Source organism: Phocoena sinus, chromosome 9 (genome assembly GCF_008692025.1).
Source record: "Phocoena sinus isolate mPhoSin1 chromosome 9, mPhoSin1.pri, whole genome shotgun sequence".
NCBI classification, from domain to species: Eukaryota; Metazoa; Chordata; class Mammalia; order Artiodactyla; family Phocoenidae; genus Phocoena; species Phocoena sinus.
The window spans coordinates 35,972,556-35,987,937 of NC_045771.1; positions in this window are offsets into that span (position 1 = coordinate 35,972,556).

The following is a 15,382-nucleotide window of genomic DNA, read 5'->3' on the forward strand; positions in this document are numbered from 1 at the left end:
TCCCCATAAGGTTAACAGCTGATCTTTCAGCAGAAACTCTGCAAGCCAGAAGGGACTGGCAGGACATATTTAAAGTGATGAAGGAGAAAAACCTACAACCAAGATTACTCTACCCAGCAAGGATCTCATTCAGATTTGATGGAGAAATTAAAACCTTTACAGACAAGCAAAAGCTGAGAGAGTTCAGCACCACCAAACCAGCTTTACAATAAATGCTAAAGGAACTTCTCTAGGCAAGAAACACAAGAGAAGGAAAAGACCTACAATAACGAACCCAGAACAATTAAGAAAATGGGAATACGAACATACATATCGATAATTACCTTAAATGTAAATGGACTAAATGCTCCAACCAAAAGACACAGATTGGCTGAATGGATACAAAAACAAGACCCATATATATGCTGTCTACAGGAGACCCACTTCAGACCTAGAGACACATACAGACTGAAAGTAAGGGGATGAGAAAGATAATCCATGCAAATGGAAACCAAAAGAAAGCTGGAGTAGCAATTCTCATATCAGACAAAGTAGACTTTAAAATAAAGACTATTAGAAGAGACAAAGAAGGACACTACATAATGATCAAGGGATTGATCCAAGAAGAAGATATAACAATTGTAAATATTTATGCACCCAACATAGGAGCACCTCAATACATAAGGCAAATACTAACAGCCATAAAAGGGGAAATCGACAGTAACACATTCATAGTAGGGGACTTTAACACCCCACTTTCACCAATGGACAGATCATCCAAACTGTAAATAAATAAGGAACACAAGCTTTAAGTGATACATTAAACGAGATGGACTTAATTGATATTTATAGGACATTCCATCCAAAAACAACAGAATACACATTTTTCTCAAGTGCTCATGGAACATTCTCCAGGATAGATCATATCTTGGGTCACAAATCAAGCCTTGGTAAATTTAAGAAAACTGAAATTGTATCAAGTATCTTTTCTTATATTCATTAAAGATGATACAAATAGATGGAGAGATATACCATGTTCTTGGATTGGAAGAATCAACATTGTGAAAATGACTCTACTACCCAAAGCAATCTACAGATTCAATGCAATCCCTATGAAACGACCACTGGCATTTTTCACAGAACTAGAACAAAAAATTTCACAATTTGTATGGAAACACAAAAGACCCCGAATAGCCAAAAGGCTAAACAACAAACTACTTAATAACGAAGTGATCACTGAAGAAATCAAAGAGAAATAAAAATATACCTAGAAACAAATGACAATGGAGACACGACGACCCAAAACATATGGGATGCAGCAAAAGCAGTTCTAAAAGGGAAGTTTAGAGCAATACAATCGTACCTTAAGAAACAGGAAACATCTCGAATAAACAACCTAACCTTGCACCTAAAGCAATTAGAGAAAGAAGAACAAAAAAAACCCCAAAGTTAGCAGAAGGAAAGAAATCATAAAGATCAGATCAGAAATAAATGAAAAAGAAATGAAGGAAATGACGGCAAAGATCAATAAAACTAAAAGCTGGTTCTTTGAGAAGATAAACAAAATTGATAAACGATTAGCCAGACTCATCAAGAAAAAAAGGGAGAAGACGCAAATCAATAGAATTAGAAATGAAAAAGGAGAAGTAACAACTGACACTGCAGAAATACAAAACATCATGAGAGATTACTACAAGCAACTCTATGCCAATAAAATGGACAACCTGGAAGAAATGGACAAATTCTTAGAAATGCACAACGTGCCAAGACTGAATCAGGAGGAAATAGAAAATATGAACAGACCAATCACAAGCACTGAAATTGAAACTGTGATTAAAAATCTTCCAACAAACAAAAGCCCAGGACCAGATGGCTTCACAGGCGAATTCTATCACACATTTAGAGAGAAGCTAACACCTATCCTTCTCAAATGCTTCCAAAATATAGCAGAGGGAAGAACGCTCGCAAACTCATCCTACAAGGCCATCATCACCTTGGCACCAAAACCAGACAAGGATGTCACAAAGAAAGAAAACTACAGGCCAATATCACTGATGAACATAGATGGAAAAATCCTCAACAAAATACTAGCAAACAGAATCCAACAGTAGATTAAAAGGATCATTCACCATGATCAAATGGGGTTTATTCCAGGAATGCAAGCATTCTTCAATACATGCAAATCAGTCAAAGTGATACACCATATTAAGAAATTGAAGGAGAAAAACCATATGATCATCTCAATAGATGCAGAGAAAGCTTTTGACAAAATTCAACACCGATTTATGATAAAAACCCTCCAGAAAGTAGGCACAGAGGGAACTTTCCTCAATGTAATAAAGACCATATATGACAAATCCACAGCCAATGTTGTCCTCAATGGTGAAAAACTGAAAGCATTTCCACTAAGATCAGGAAGAAGACAAGGTTGCCCACTCTCACCACTCTTATTCAACATAGTTTTGGAAGTTTTAGCCACAGCAACCAGAGAAGAAAAGGAAATAAAAGGAATCCAAATCGGAAAAGAAGAAGTAAAGCTGTTTGCAGATGACATGATACTATACATAGAGAATCGTAAAGATGCTACCAGAAAACTACTAGAGCTAATCAACGAATTTGGTAAAGTAGCAGGATACAAAATTAATGCACAGAAATCTCTGGCATTCCTATACACTAATGATGAAAAATCTGAAAGTGAAATCAAGAAAACACTCCCATTTACCATTGCAACAAAAAGAATAAAATATCTAGGAATAAACCCACCTAAGGAGACAAAAGACCTGTATGCAGAAAATTATGACACTGATGAAAGAAATTAAAGATGATACAAATAGATGGAGAGATATACAATGTTCTTGGATTGGAAGAATCAACATTGTGAAAACGACTCTACTACCCAAAGCAATCTACAGATTCAATGCAATCCCTATCAAACTACCACTGGCATTTTTCACAGAACTAGAACAAAAAATTTCACAATTTGTATGGAAACACAAAAGACCCCGAATAGCCAAAGCAATCTTCAGAACGAAAAACGGAGCTGGAAGAATCAGGTTCCCTGGCTTCAGACTATACTACAAAGCTACAGTAATCAAGACAGTATGGTACTGGCACAAAAACAAAGAAATATAGATCAATGGAACAGGATAGAAAGCCCAGAGATAAACCCACGCACATATGGTCACCTTATCTTTGATAAAGGAGGCAGGAATGTACAGTGGAGAAAGGACAGCCTCTTCAATAAGTGGTGCTGGGAAAATTGGACAGGTACATGTAAAAGTGTGAAATTAGATCACTCCCTAACACCATACACAAAAATAAGCTCAAAATGGATTAAAGACCTAAATGTAAGGCCAGACACTATCAAACTCTTAGAGGAAGACATAGGCAGAACACTCTGTGACATAAATCACAGCAAGATCCTTTTTGACCCACCTCCTAGAGAAATGGAAATAAAAACAAAAATAAACAAATGGGACCTAATGAAACTTCAAAGCTTTTGCACAGCAAAGGAAACCATAAACAAGACCAAAAGACAACCCTCAGAATGGGAGAAAATGTTTGCAAATGAAGCAACTGACAAAGGATTCATGTGCAAAATTTACAAGCAGCTCATGCAGCTCAATAACAAAAAAACAAAGAACCCAATCCAAAAATGGGCAGAAGACCTTAACAGACATTTCTCCAAAGAAGATATACAGACTGCCAACAAACACATGTAAGAATGCTCAACATCCATTAATCATTAGAGAAATGCAAATCAAAACAACAATGAGATATCATCTCACACCAGTCAGAATGGCCATCATCAAAAAATCTAGAAACAATAAATGCTGAGAGGGTGTGGAGAAAAGGGAACAGTCTTGCACTGCTGGTGGGAATGTGAATTGGTAGAGCCACTATGGAGAACAGTATGGAGGTTCCTTAAAGAACTACAAATAGAACTACCCTATGGCCCAGCGATCTGACTACTGGGCATATACCCTGAGAAAACCATAATTCAAAAAGAGTCATGTACCAAAATATTCATTGCAGCTCTATTTACAATAGCCAGGAGATGGAAGCAACCTAAGTGTCCATCATCAGATGAATGGATAAAGAAGATGTGGCACATATATACAATGGAATATTACTCAGCCATTAAAAGAGACGAACTTGAGCTATTTGTTATGAGGTGGATGGACCTAGAGTCTGTCATACAGAGTGAAGTAAGTCAGAAAGAGAAAGACAAATACCGTATGCTAACACATATATATGGAATTTAAGAAAAAAAAATGTCATGAAGAACCTAGGGGTAAGACAGGAATAAAGACACAGACCTACTACAGAATGGACTTGAGGATATGAGGAGGGGGAAGGGTAAGCTGTGACAAAGCGAGAGAGAGGCATGGACATATATACACTACCAAATGTAAAACAGATAGCTAGTGGGAAGCAGCTGCATAGTACAGAGAGATCAGCTCGGTGCTTTGTGACCACCTAGAGGGGTGGGATAGGGAGGGTGGGAGGGAGACGCAAGAGGGAAGAGATATGGGAACATATGTAAATGTATAACTGATTCACTTTGTTATAAAGCAGAAACTAACAGACTATTATAAAGCAATTATACTGCAATAAGGATGTAAAGAAAAAAAAAGTTGTAGTACTGGTAAAGGTGGTAAAACCGTTGTGTCGGAAAATGACAACTTTTTAAATATAAGCAATTTAATCACTGGTAAATTGTTAACTATGCATATGCATCACTTGGATTAAAATCAAACTTACTTTATACAGTTACAATTACTGATTTGCACATCTCTATTTGGGAGGTATTTCAACCACAAACTCTATGGAGTATTACCTGCATATGTTAAAGTTTTCTATATCATCCACAGAAAGCAAATCAACAAATACCCAGATGGCAAAGTATTAGGCAATATGTTTAGTAATGTCATGTTGTTGCAATTTTCTCCTTATACCTGGGAAAATTCCACAAAGTAGAGCCAGCCTATTTTTAGATATGATAACTTTGCCTGAAAATGTAATCACTTTAGAAGACTTCTCAGTTGTCTTCTGGGACTTTTAACTACACCTATTATTACAGTTAAAAACAAGACAAAACAAAGAAACAAAAAAAACAAAGAAGCTAATGTGAAAGAAAGAAGGTAATGTTTAAAGATATATTACTCCTCAGACCTCCAAGAATTCCTCAAAGCCTACATTCTTAAACATATTTTATGATCTCTCTGATCTCTGATCTCACTGTTTTCTTAGTATAAATGGGCAAAGCCCTCTGCTAGGACCTAGGCTTAGAATCAGTGACATTAAAGCTTAGTTCAGTTACTTAATGGTCAAGAAATACACTCCAGACATCACACTGTCTTGAAAAGATCTCATTAAAAAATATTAAGGCATTATAAATAATTTTTAAATGATAGAATAAAGATGTTCTTTTTGTTCCAGAGAGCGCTTATGGGCTAATTTCTGTTAAATTAATAAAACAAAGAGGCCATTAGACTGAGGTAGCTCTAATGCCACGGTGACCTATGTAAGGAAACCAAAATCTAAGCCTGTAAATGCCTCAAGGTTACAAAATTGAAACCTAAGGACAACCAATCATGAACATCCAACTAGACTTTAAGCTAGAGCCAATCAATGATTTCCTTACTTTGCTTTCATCTTTTTTCTATAAAAGTCTCTCTCTGAGCTCCTGTGGGGTGCAGTGCTCCTCACCACTTCCAGTTTGGCACTGCCCTGTTCGAATCAATTTTTGCTGAAATGAACTCTTAACATTTTTAATATGCCTCCACTTATCTTTCAACATTTCCAATGGATTTGTAAGGTCAATTTTAATTGGAAAATTAAATAGTTTGAGAAATAGTTCTTTTGAAACTTTGAAAAAGTAATTGCATTAAATATATCAATCCATACAAAAAGGAAGGTTAGCTCAAAAATTGTGTTCAATAGCTGATGTTATTGTCCTATTACAGTTCAGAAGAAGGCTTGACATCATATTTTTGTGTCACTATTCCAGTAACAGAGCTACTTGCTCCTAAAAATATTTTTTGGTTTCCTTACTCATAAAACAATATTTTTTTTCCTTCTTGCAGATAAGAAAAACAGCTAACCCAATGAAAAACAATCCAGAATACTGCGTAAAGAGAAGTAAGATAAGGCACAGGTTGATTCAGAAGGATTATTCCCAGAACAACATTGCAAGCAATTTATTGAACTGCCTTATTGGGTGGATGTGTTATTTGGGGGCAGCAAAACATAGAGTAGATAATTCAAGAATGTGATTGGGCTTGTCAACTGAAAAAAAACACACAAGGTAAGGTGAGTTTTATTCAGTGTCTTACTGAGGACTATAGCCCAGGAGACAGATGCTCTGAGGAACTGTTCCGAAGAGGTAAGGGGAGAGGCCAGTATATAAGTGATTTTGACTAAGAAGTACCTGCAATCCAGCATACATCTCAGTAGGTTATTGCTAGTCATAAAGAACAGATATTTCAGTTAATGATTTTAGTGCTTTTGTAAGGATGGAAAAATGCAATAATCCGTGCTCATAAGCCATTTTTTTTCCCCTGAAATACAACTCTCTAAGGGCCTATATTGTCTGTTTTTCCTAAAGCACAGAGTGCCTCATCCTGTTCATCCTGAATTTCTTTCAGGATGTACTGTAGGTCAGCAACTGCAATGGCTAATGACTTAATCCTTGCACAACACGATGGTGGGCAACATTTTTTCATAGGCTTAAAATTTTTGTCATCTTGACAACTGGCTCAAACACTCCCCTTAGAAATATGTTTTACCTGGCTATTTAGTAGCTTCTCTGAAGTATGTTCAAATGTTTGATTTTAATAAGAGCCCCTGCAGAGTACACATGGGTTGTCATTTTCTGGGGTATTGTGTTAACCACAATTTCATAACGGGATATGATTGTATTTCAGAAGATGTCAGATTAATTTATCTTTTGTTTTTCTGGTCATTTAGAATTTTTGTTGCTTATATGAAAGACACCAATGGCTATAGCCAACTTGGCTATACTTTATCCCATAGGATGGCAATAAATTCTACCAGTTGTACCTCAAACACTAAAATATCTTTTTGTCTCAGAGACTAGAATCTCATGTTAGAAGAGAGTGATTCTAACATGCCTGTTCTATTTTAACCCATGTACCCTTGAACATAATTTAAATTAGACACTCTCAGAATCTCACTGATGGAAGGGGAATTAAAGACTACCTAGTGGAATTCCTATCCCAAACTGAAATCTCCTCAGAGTCCAAGGGAACAAAGTGGGACAGCAGACCTCCCATGGAATGCCCCTCCTAGGAAGGGATATTCATTCATCAACCCCTCAATTCACTCATTTACTTGTTAAGTAATCAGTCTTAGATTGTCCAAGTCTATTACCTCTTTGGAATTTAAATTTAAAAGAGTTATTAAAAGTGATCTTTATTTCACAGGAGATTCTGTTCACAGACCATCTTAGATGATGGGATTATGATATTGTATGTTTTAAGAGCAAATACAAATTAAAAATAAGAGGCTTAATTTTCCCTGTTAAAAATTAGGAAAGATACGTCCCTTTCCCATTTCTTAGAGCATTTTCTTTTGTAAACTTGCAATTGTAAATTCTTTCTCTGCCCCTTTGAGATGTATGTAAATCATTTTGAAAGCCACTTGCTAGCTTTACAACCCAGAAATATCTTTCTCAGTGGCCTGGGATCCTTCCCTTTGGAATGTAAACATCAAGGGAGACAGTGCCCCTATCTCCCAGTTTCTGTGGGAGGTAGGAGCTTAACTCCAGTTGCAAAACTATCTCTTGTCATAAAGATATGAGAAATTTGTTTTTCCTTTGTATAAACCTAACTACCAGGTGAATTTAGGATAAACTGAGTGTGATAAATGGTGCTTGTCAAGTTCTCTTACTTGAGGACTTGCTATTGTTTATCTTGCAAACATGTATATAATGGGTCATATCTGCTTGGCTATAAAAAAGGATGAGATTTCTTTCTGTCTTTCTGTCTTAGCAGATTGCCTGTGATGTGCGTGACGTACTGGTTTAATGCTTATTCAAAAATAAAATTGTTTTCTTTCTCATCTACCTTGGTGGAGAGGTTTTCTGGGTTGGGAAGATTTTGCTTTTAACTATATTTCTCAAACGATATTTAAATGCTTTCCAAGAAGAGCTGTTAATATGAGTCACTTGAGGGACTTAATAAACAAATTCCTTCCATAGATCTGCTGAGTTAGAATTTCTCAGGGTCTAAGAATTTGTGTTTAAAAATAAATGCTCCCTGGTGATCTTGATGGATGGGCATTGGGATACTGGACTAATTTGATTATTTGTATTGACCTCTAAAAACATCTACTAAGTTCATGCATGTGAGACATTTCATGTCCAACAGAAAGATAAATTACTCAAGTTCAGGGGCTCTACCTTATTTGAAATTTGACTTTTATATACAATGAGGCCATAACGGTACTTGGTATATAATGGTGACTCAGTGAATCCTGTTTTGTTTGTTGGCATTTTGACAATGTCAAGGTGAAAAAAATTCTATAACCTCTCTCAGAAATCCATTTTAATTTCTCTCTTTTTTATCCATCCTTAGCTACTTATCCTCAATTCCTCATACTCCCTTTAAAGTCCCATCATCCATTGTTAGTATACTATCAATATTTAGCATACTACATTATAAACTAAGTTTTCAAAACTTACATCCTACCCTAAGTTGTTATTATTTACGTCTATTAAGTTTGTTCATATTTAATTACCGTAAGAATGCAAAGCAAAACAAACCATTTGGATAATTTTTCTTAATTTTCTAGTACTTGTGAAAAGTGATAGTGCTATAAAGTATTTTCAGTTATGATGTCTTTTATTTTAAAAAATTTTCTCATTTGTTAATGTAATACCGTAATTTATAGGATTCATAGATACTATATTCTATGGATGGGTACATTTATTTTGCATAGTAACTTGTGTTAGGGACGTAAGTAAGAAAGAAGTAGTTTATTTACTTAAATATTTAAACTAATTAAAAATTTGAACTGCCAAATAACTATGTCAATATTCAAGTTTATTTCTCACTCACTTTATTACAATTCTTATTATGATAATTTCCCAAACTAATGTATATGTTTATACCTGGGTTAATTATTAACAATATGTATTTATTATTCTGCCCCAATTCTTTTTTAAACAATGGACAACTGAGTCTTATAAGGAGGACTGAAGTGTCACAACCATTTATTGATTGGAAATAAACTACATTATGTAATTTTTGGCGGTTTCTCTCAAAGATTTCCTGGGTCAGCTCATCAGAATTACTCATTGTTGAAGTATCGCCTCAGGGTTTAGTCCTTGGACTCTATTTTATTAATAGTTATTTAAAACTTAGGTTCATTTGGAGGAAATTCTAATTATCCAAATTTTTGCTGATATGTATGTATGTGTTTTTTATAAACTGTGCTTGCTTATGTAACTTCTAAAAGAACCTTCAAATACAATATTACCAAGTTGAATATTATCTACTTAATTAACAGGGCCTGACAGACTGGGAGGTTATCAGGAGATAATCACAGCCCTCGGGTGCTGTGAGGCACTGGGTGCAGCCAAGTGCCTCTAATTCCCCAAGGGTGTGATTAGCTCCTGATAACAATGCTCCCTTGAGTTGTTTTATTGCTTTTATAAAAAGCCTTTATTGTGGAGAACATGTTTATTTTCATCCAGGAGGAGGATGGACAGTTTAGACTACTGAGTGAATAGCAGTTACTTCTAAATTCTGGTACATGCCATGACAAATCTGCTCATTTAGAATACTTCCCAGCCAATCTGGATGTTTTGACTACCTCAGTACTTCTGCAATAAAGCCCAACTTCCATATAATACAGCTGTAAAATTGTGTTTTCAAGTTAATGGTGTGCATTCTCTAAAATTAGAAAGTGAATCATGTTGTAGAACGGCTGCATGTGAAAAACTGACCAATGATTCAGTGCAGAACAATATTTTGTGTACACAAATGGTCTCAAACCATGATTAAAGACATCAGCTGATTTGGGAAATACAAATGAATACAGGTGAAACTGTGACAGACAACAGAAAGCTTTACTTCCCTTTATTGCCTCTGTTTCCTCCTCATAAATCCAACCCCAGTGGTTTTCAAGGTCAAGAAGAATAAAATTGAAACATTTCATTAAGACCTGGAAAGTCTGGTTGACTTGAAAAAAAAAAAAAAATGCAACGGTAAGAGTTGTGACTTGAGTTTATTCGGTGTCTTATTGAAGACTATAGTCCGGGAGACAAAGCCTCTCACATAGCTCTGGGAAACTGTTCATAGAGGTAACGGGGGAGGTCAGTATATATGTGATTTTTGATGAAGGGTATGGGTAATCACACATCTCAGCTGCGGATTCCTGCTAGTCATGAGGAACAGATATCTTACTTAATGGTTTTAGTGCTTTTCTAAGTACTGGAAGATGCAAGAATTTGGGTTCATAACGTTTTCTCCTGAAAATATCTATCCGAAGGTCTGTTCTGCCAGTTTTCACAGAGCACAGAGTGCCTCATTCCTGATTTGATTTCCTTTCAGGGTGTGTTGAAGGTCAGCAACTGCACTGGCTAATGACTCAGTCCTTGTCGAACCAGATGGCAAGTGACGTTCTTTCGTTGGCAGCTTCACATGAGCTGGCCCGATGACTTCTCAGAAGTCGTCCTTCCTTCTTTCACTTGAAAAGGCCAAGCTTATATCAAGATTTTGCACTTGCTATTCTCTCTGAAATGGAACATTCTTTCCCCAGGTGTTCACCTGGCTGCCTTTTTTCATCATTCCAGTCTCAGCTAGGATATCACCAACTCTGAGAGGCCACCTCCCTAAAACAAGTGTCCACATACATTCTACTCCATTACCCTGTTTCAGTTTCTTCACTGTACATATTTATCATTGAAATTATATTATTAACTTTGATTGTCTGAATTCACCAAATAGAATGTAAGTTAATGAGGGCAGCAACTATCTTCCTTATTCACACTTATAACCCCAGCTTCTAGGAGAGTGCCTTACATATAATAAACAGTCATATGAATACATGATTAATTAATATATATCCAATTTGTTACCATTATATACTTTTTAGTTGCCTATTTATCATCCATTTTCCTTCCTTCCTCCTAACAGAACTCATAGGTTGTACTTTTCATCCTTCCCCCTTCAGCTGATCTGTCAGGGAAAACTGGACCAATGCCAACTCCAGGCAATGAGTCCCCTTGGACATATGACCCTATTTGAGCCAATGAGACTTGAACAGGGACTTGACAGAGACTTCTGAGAAAGCTCTTCCTCATTTTCTGTAAGAGCTTCAAGAACATCTTTCTCTTTGTTCCTCTGATCATGGTCAATGGGAGTCATGAAATTCACTTGTGATAAGTGATAAAAAAAAAACAACCCTTCATTTAAGCAAGAGTGTTTACATCATGTGTTGGATATAATTTCTTCAGTGTGAGGATAGAGAAATTGGATTTTCATGAGAATAGAAATTTATTACAGAGCTATTTTATGAAGCTTGTAGGATCCTCTGATTCAGAGAAGCAAGGAGCAATCTCACCTAGGCCATTTTGCATGCACAAACAAGATGAGGCAAGTTAGACCATAAAAAATGATTACACAGTCACTCTTACTTTTTATATAAACAGTTCTTCATATTTCATTCTACAAACTCTTAAGTTTATTTACAATATTTTGATTTCCCATTTTTATCAGCAGAGTAGGTTACTAAATAAACTATTTAAGAGTACTAAATAAATGGTTTTAACTGCTATAGTGTATCAGAAATGAATATTAAATTCATGAATTCAATCTTAAATAGGAAAGTAAGCGTTTAATTTTGAAATACAGAGAAACATATATAATGGATGATATAAAAAAAGGCTAGACAAACTATATGTAAGAGTACTTATATAATGCCCCTTTCCTCCTAAAAAGCTATATTCCTTAGTTGTACACACTAAGATGTCATACATATAATATTTACTAAGAAAGACTTGTAGGGCTTCCCTGGTGGCGCAGTGTTGAGAATCTGCCTGCTAATGCAGGGGACACAGGTTTGAGCCATGGTCTGGGCAGATCCCACATGCCGCGGAGCAACTACACCCGTGAGCCACAACTACTGAGCCTGCGCGTCTGGAGCCTGTGCTCCATAACAAGAGAGGCCGCGAAAGTGAGAGGCCCACGCACTGCGATGAAGAGTGGCCCCCGCTTGCCACAACTAGAGAAAGCCCTCGCACAGAAATAAAGACCCAATAAAGCCAAAAATAAATAAATAAATTTAAAAATAAATAAATAAATACTCCTGTTCTCTGTTTTTTTTTTTTTTTTTTTTAAAAGAAAGCCTTGTAGCTTTGAATAATAATATAGTAGCTAACATGTATTAAGTGTTTATGTGCCAGGCATTGTTGTTCTAGGGATTTATGTGCATTAACTCAACTTAATCTTCTTATCAACCTTAGGAGAAGAGGAAATTATCCAGCAAGGGACAGTGATTTGGTAACTAGAAGAGGAGGGGCAAGATTTTAGCCTAAGTAGTTTGGCTCCAAAGTTTACCTGTGGAACCAAATTATGTGAACCCCGAAGATGATTTGTAAACAAAAAGTAACAAAGCAGATTTTCAGCTAAGGAAGAAGACTATAAGTGTGTATTTGAACATGATCCTCATCATCTATCAGTCCACCTTCAGCAAATAAGTTAATCATTACCTTTCTCCTGATGCAGAGGCCACTATAGTGAGAATACTCATTGAATTAAGTAGCTTATAACAGAATATGGTTGCCACTGATATTATTTATTCTTAATTGAGATGGAAAAAACCACAGATATCATTTCACCATGGTGCATAAAATGAAAATAGCATAAGACAACTCTGATAGTTTTGAAAACAATTTTCACAATTTCTTAGACCCTGTTAATATTCTATTTGGTCCACAAAATTGTCTTGACCTTTTCCAATATTTTCAGTTACTCTTATAGGCAAGAAAGACCAAGCACATGACTGTAGCTTGCATACCTAGAGATCTGCATCACAAAAATAAGTTTCCCATGAAACCAAATTAAATTACAGTTTGAAAGGAGGGATTGACCTCATATGATGCTATGAGAAGGGTACATTATGTTTGTGATATTCTTCCCCTAAATCCAGTTAGCTCAATCCAATCATGAGTAAACATCAAACTCAAATTGAGGGGCATCCTACAAAATACTGGACAATTCCCCTTCAAAAGCATCAAAGTCATGAAAGATAAAGATGGAGAAATCATCACAGATTAGAGGAGACTAAGGAGATATCATGGCTAAATACAACACGAACTAGATCTGGCAACAGAAAAAGGACGTCAGTGGAAAAATGGGAGAACTCTGAATAAAATCTACAGATTAGTTAATAGTTTTATGTCAATGTTAACTTCTTAGTTTTAATAAATGTAACTTGGTTATATAAAGTGTCAAGAATAGACAAAGCTGAATGAAGGTTATGTGGTAATATTTTTATAATACTTCTATAAATCTAATGTTATTTCAAACAAAAAGCTAAAATAAATACACACACACACACATATATATATATGTGTACACCCCCACCATCCGTCTCTCAAAAAAGGAGAGGTTGAGACTGTCTCTACATGAAGATTCAAAGTGACTTCTATGATTTGACTCCTTTCACACACAATGGCAATTATCAAAGTAACGTTAAGATGATCCTTCCCTCCCAAATGATCAGGTCAATATTGGCTCTCCTATATGTTGGGACCAGATTTATTGCCTAGCTTAACTTGGAGATAGTATAGACACAGAGTGTAAATTTTACTACATGATTCTAACAATTGATTTGTTTAGGACCTAAGCACATGTGCAATCGTATATGACTCAATAAATACAGGTTGCTCTGAGAAACAAAGTTAGAAAATGCTTTTTATTCACTCTTCACATTTGTACTTCATTTAAATGGTGACGATTTGACTATTTTTTTGTTGTTCTTAAGTATCTAATAGTAACACTATGCCTGGATCCTCCATAAAGTGGCCATAAAATCAGATATTTTCATTTGTATGACTTACACATTGGTAATACTGAAATGCTTGCCTGTCTTTTTTCTTCCGTCAAAAATATCTCACCACCTAAACTGCATACTTCTGCTAAATTTACCTTATGTCCCATTCCCCAGTCCCACCCCATATCTATGTTCTTTCAGTAAGAAATCATTTGTAAGAGTAAATTAAGAATACAATTTTCACCTTTGATTTGATTTTATTATTCGTTTTCCTTACACTTATTTTCTTCTTGTAATACTTAAGAATATATAAAAATATCGCCTAGCCACTTAAGAGCTAAAAACAACCAAATAAAAATATAGTGTTAAACATTTATTATCAGGTAATAATAGTTCCATTTCCAAATCCCATCAAGTTCTCATTTCTGAAATTCTTTTTTTTTTTGCGGTACGCAGGCCTCTCACTGTTGTGGCCTCTCCCGTTGCGGAGCACAGGCCAGACACGCAGGCTCAGCGGCCATGGCTCACGGGCCCAGCCACTCCGCGGCATGTGGGATCTTCCCAGACCGGGGCACGAACCCGTGTCCCCTGAATCGGCAGGCAGACTCTTAACCACTGCACCACCAGGGAGGCCCTCATTTCTGGAATTCTGTTGAGAGAGACTCTTTCCTGCATTATTGTTAAGTGACCCTGTTTGCTTCACAGTTAGTCACAATTTTATATCTCTTCTGAAAATGGTATAAAATAATGTACAAATTCTCTAATGCATTTGCAAGATAAATATTTTCTTTTAATGACTACTAATGAACCCCTGTTTTATGAAGGGTGTGAAAAGTTGCCAAGGTGTGTAACACAATTATGATGACAAAAAGCATGAGTTTTAAAAGCCATTTCATTTGTACAATGTGTGTGAAAATCCAGGAAAAGTCCTAAGGGAAAAATTAATTTTAATAAGCTTTTAGCCTTGCTTAAAGACTGTGCAAATTTAAGGCATGAAGACCTATGTATTAATGTATCAGAAATAATATGAGAGTTTCATCCTGTAGAATAAATCTATTTCATCATCAACCTGTTACTTTACACTTGAACTATAGCGACATTTGGTTATTTACTAGAGAAAATATATGTTATGTCTCCTAGGAGTGAAATGCTGGGTAGAAAGTTTAAAAAGGTGAAATCTTGTTTTCTTTTTAATTGGGGTATAGTTGTTTTACAATGTTGTGTTAGTTTCTACTGTACAGAGAAGTAGAGTTCCCTGTGCTACACAGCAGGTTCTCATTAGTTATCTATTTTATCTTAAATAACTTTTTGATGTGAATTTATTTATTATTAGAGAATACTGTTTATCCTATAAGCCCATTGATAACTGAAATCTAAT